This window comes from Cryptomeria japonica, chromosome 4 (genome assembly GCF_030272615.1).
Source record: "Cryptomeria japonica chromosome 4, Sugi_1.0, whole genome shotgun sequence".
NCBI lineage: Eukaryota > Viridiplantae > Streptophyta > Pinopsida > Cupressales > Cupressaceae > Cryptomeria > Cryptomeria japonica.
The window spans coordinates 472576319-472581503 of NC_081408.1; positions in this window are offsets into that span (position 1 = coordinate 472576319).

Below are 5185 nucleotides of genomic sequence, written 5' to 3' on the forward strand. Positions count from 1 at the left end.
CCATTTGAGGAGGAGCTTGTTGCATGTATGGATGATACTGATCGTAGACATGTCCATATGGAGGTCTATATTGATGCGGCATATATGGAGCACTTGGTATAGCTTCATGTTGAGGAACCCCATATTTATTTTGTCCATGTATACCATATTCTATAGGCATGTCATGTTCTATTGTGTTGCCCCCAAATTTGACATGAGGTTTCCTTGTGTCCAAATTTTGAGTATGCCTTTGAATGTCCACTTGTTTTGATTGATCCATAGCTTGAGCATGTGATTGAGCATATCTATCTGCATAAGACTTCCATAATGGTCTTCAAAGGTAAGTATCATATGTTTGACCGTGTGTATTTGGGATTTCTGGTTTTTGAAGCAAAGCTGATGGTGATTCAGGTACCATATGTGGTCCTCTATTTCCTCCACTATTAGGCCTCCTTTGATCCATATTGGAGTGAGGTTGTTGCAAAGGTCTATGTTCCATTATTTGAGACATGTCAAAATCATGAGGTATTTTAGCTCCACTTTGTGCCATCATGTGTAAGAAGTATTATCTATCCCTCTTCATTATCTCTTCAACCAATCTATTGAAATGAGGATTCATTATGGATTCTTCTATATCTGCTGATTGTATTGAAAAGTTGTCCACATTGTCATTATGTGTAGCATTGTTATTTGTAGTGTCTGTGTTTTCCACATTTGGAATGTTTCTATAAACATCCATGTCAGGCAATGTAGTGTGCTCAGGATTGAAAAATAAATCATTGTCATACTCATAAGAACTCATGTTTGCGGATTCTTGAGCTTCTTTAGCTTTTCTCCTAGATTTTTGAAGGCGGGTTTCAACCATGAACTAGGTGTTTGACCAAGATGTGAGAGACTAGATGAAAAATGGAAAGAGTATGGAAGACCAAGAGTTGCATGGAGTGTAAATGAATCTGAGGTGTACTTGCAATGTCCAAAGTGTAAGACCAAGTATGTATGTAGTAGAGTAGGTGTGACTTCCAAAGAGAGGATAGTTTCTCTTGATGAGGTAAGTTGACCTTGACTCTAAGTAAGACCAAATGAGACCCAAAGGTAAGAAACCTTGATGAGGGACCACTTAGCAAAGTGTAGTTGTATGTAGTGTGTTGACAAAGTATGATGAGGACAAGCAAGTGACCTTTTGACTCAAGTTTAGACAATTGTGAATGTAAAATGAGATGTGAAGCAATGATGGACTGTATGAGACCCAAGGACAGGTTGAATGCTAGATGAAACTTGAAGAAACAACCTAGGAAGCTCAAGTATTTCGAAACTAATTTCTTGTGTTTGCTGGACTGTGAAATTTTTCTTGCAATTTCTAACACAGACGCGACTATATACTGCACAGATGCGATTCCCAGACACAAACATGTCTCTGTTCGACACAGACGCTTCTAAAAACACAGACGCTATTCTACCCTTCACAGACGTGCTTAGATTACCCAGACGCGGTTAAAACAGACACAGACGCGTTTCTGTAAACTTCGTGCAATTTTTCCAATCTGTGAAGTTGTTTTGTTGTGACCAAGTCCGATTGTTTGACTGTTTTTCGTGACAAGAGGACACAATGTTGATGAGGACTCAATGTTTGTAAGTGTTTAGATTCCCAAAAGTGTGTTGTTTGATGTAAAATGTTTTGCATACACTTGAAGGCACAAAAGACACAATGTTTTGCTATTTGATCTTGATTTGTTTTGAATGTTTAACATAAGTCAAGCACAATTCTTATGGCTGGCCAAGACAATAGTTGTTGATCCCACATAGGGTTTTACCCCCGAGGCTACGCTATTCAAAGCGGATACTTAGATGCTTGACCTCACTGGCTCCACCCTCGGCACTCACTTCTCGGGTCAGCCAAGCATCAGTCCCCATGAAAACTCCCCATGGCGAACTTTGTATCTCTACTAAGAACCGTATGTGTGTGGGCCGCTACCAGAGGTCCGACCTCCTGCCCCAACAACTAGAAGGATTTGGGCCTCTAAAACAAAAAGGTGCTAGTAAGGGCATCTGCTCGTGTGGCCATATATGCGGCACTTTCAGCTCTGTAAATACAGAAGGCTCCCAGTCGGTAGGGGTTACGCCCTACAAATGATCAAATAAATTTGATCAAACGGGTTTATGGGGAGACATAGTGTCGGTATGAACTAATTAGCACACGTTATTCATAGTTTTCACCATGAATACATTTGATTATAGTGGTTCGGAAGAGGTGGGTTTTCCTCACTACCACTTGGGTCGTTCTCTTCTCACTAGTAGTCCTAATGACCACATGGGAAGATAGGCCCTCTAAAGATTAACAAAAAAGAGCCTATTGCTCAAGACACAAAAGACAATGATTCAATTTTAGTGCACCAATGGAAGTGTTTGCTAGTCTATGAAAACAAGGCACACAACAAAATTATAAAACCCTAGCCAAGGCCCTGCAACAAAATTTGTTAGTAGTTTGGGTTGTTTCAAATGATCACCCCTTCCTGCAAGCACACAAGTTAGGTAAATTTTAGGAAAACCCAAAAAGACTTTGTGAAAAAGGGGCCTTCAACAAAAACGTTTTTGCTTCCAAAACAAGCTGCACAAACTTGGTTAGATAGATCTGCAAGGGTTAGTCCAAAAATAAACCAGATCTGAAACCCTAAGTACGAAATCCGAAAATTGAACCAAAGAAAAATTTAAAATTTCGAAACAGTAAAACATAGACGCTGTTATACCAGACACAGACGCGTCTGTGTGACACAGACGCGGTTCTATGATGCACAGACGCAGCCAAAATACACAGACGCCTCTCTCGAACATAGACGCGGGCAGAAACATCTCAGAGGAGGTTCAGAAACACAGACGCCCCTTTCAGAAACCTGCAAAATAAAATTTGGCAGAAACGTAGACGCGATTCCAGACACCGCAGACGCTTCTGAAAATCAGAGACGCGATCCGAACGCTTGCAGACGCGGAAAAACCTAAAATGCCGTCGAAAAATGTCCGATCTGCAACTTCAAAAATGCAAAATCTGCAACAAAAAGGTTAAATGCAAAGGGACAAGAGTCCCACCGGGCATGCCAAAATGTTCATGGTGAAAATGGATAACAATAATAACAATATTGAAAGGCTAAATGAATCCAACCACGAAACCCTAGCCTAACAATCAACAAAGATCCACCATAACATATGAAGATTACCTAAGACAATGCAAAATAAAACAAAATCACAAAGATTATACCATCACATGTCCAATAGGGTTTTGATCTCCATTCTTCCTATCTCCATTGATCTTGCTTGATATATATTTGCTCTCAGATTTTTATATGCACAAGAGCTCAACAAAGAACGGAATGTGGTTGCAAGTAGGATCGTAGTGTAGCAAGTTGCATGAAAGATCATTAGCCTGAGTGATTAGGGTTTGATAATGAAGAAGGCATCTCCTTAAATAGAAGACACAATATGAAATGGAGGGATAAGATTGAGAGGTGTAAAAAGGAGGTCGGCTAGGATTAGAGGGTAGGTAAAGGAAATAATAAAATAATGAAAGGGGTAGGTAGTGTAGGAATTAAGAGATGAATGACATGTGTCATGTGTAGAAAAAGCTAATGAATTAATTAAATAAATAAATATTTATTTAATTAATAGAAGAAGTAGGATAATTAAATAAATAAAATATTTATTTAATTTAGGAAAAGGATAATTTAAATAAATAAATGTATTTATTTAAATGAGAAATAAGGCTAGAAGAGGATAAATGAATTAATTAAATAAATAAAGATTTATTTAATTAATAGAAGAATTAGGCTTAGGTAATTAAATAAATAAAATATTTATTTAATTAGACTGGACAATTTTAGGTGTCTACAATGACATATATTTTGTTTTTCAAAAAACATAAAAACTAAAAATTTATTAAATAAATAAAACTAATTAATATTTCAAGTTTATGGACTAGATTGAGTACAAATTAATTCAAAAATAGAAAAAATAATATTAAAAATAATCAAATATTTATAAAAAATACTTATTTAGAATCTACATAGTGTAATCTGAAATGGGTTTCAATTTTGTCAAAAAATTCATTGATATTGGGCATGAAAAATATGGCAAAAGTTAGTATTTGAGCATGTCATTGATACAAACTTGAACTTGTAGGTCCAAGGCTAAGGGTTGGGCATTTCATGCTTTTCTTGAACCTCAACCCAATGCGCATGGTGGGCTCTATTTTCAAAATTTAAGTAATGGGGCTCCATTATATGTTTTTTGACAGTTAATTTACATAACGAGTTTCCGTTTATAAATCGGCCCCCCCTTATAAAAATAGTCGTTACTATAAAAAAAGGACTTGCAACAAATTTAAAGGGATCCTTTTCAAGGATACATAGCTATAAAAGGAAGAGGAAGAGATATTTGCATAAATATGTGTACCTCTAAGAGGAGAGCTTTTATAAATATAAGATCTTCAACACTAGGAAAAGGGAAGTAGAGCAAGAATGCACACCTTCCCTATTGCTATGCTAGGAAAGGGGATTCTTGTTGAATAATTGCATACTTTCAGTACCAAGGAGAGATCATTTAGAAAAAAAGCCCAATCAATCAAGGAAGAGGTATTAATCAAGGATACACACCTCCAAGAAAGGCTAAAATCCTCATAAAGGAAAATAATTTTATGCAAAAAAAGGATATCCTTATAAAAGATACAACTCAACAAAGGAAACATGAATCTTGAGAAAAAAAGAAAAATATTGAAAATTATTCTTTCCCCCCCATTGTGGAGACAAGAATAACAAGGCTGTTATATTTCTAGTCAAGTATGATTGCACATGAAATTGTACCACCATGAATGAGTACAAAGAGCTCCCCAAAAAATGATAAGCTACTAATGTCATATATCGAGGAGCAACATAATAGGGCCAAAGAGTGTTAAGGCACTACTTGCAAATTTGGATTGATAAAATCATCAAGATCAGGTGTAATATGAATATAGGCTCTATGATATAAATCTTGAACAAATTGTTTAAATGTTATACAATCAGTGAGAGAGTGAATAGTATACACACGATGAAAGAGATAAAAAAGTATTAGCATTTCGTGATTAAGAGTTACACCTATGTCTCATGAAAGGAAACATGGCATTTTTAGCATAGTTAAGTCTCCAAAAGATTCATTTTTCAGAATTCAAACGAGTATTCAC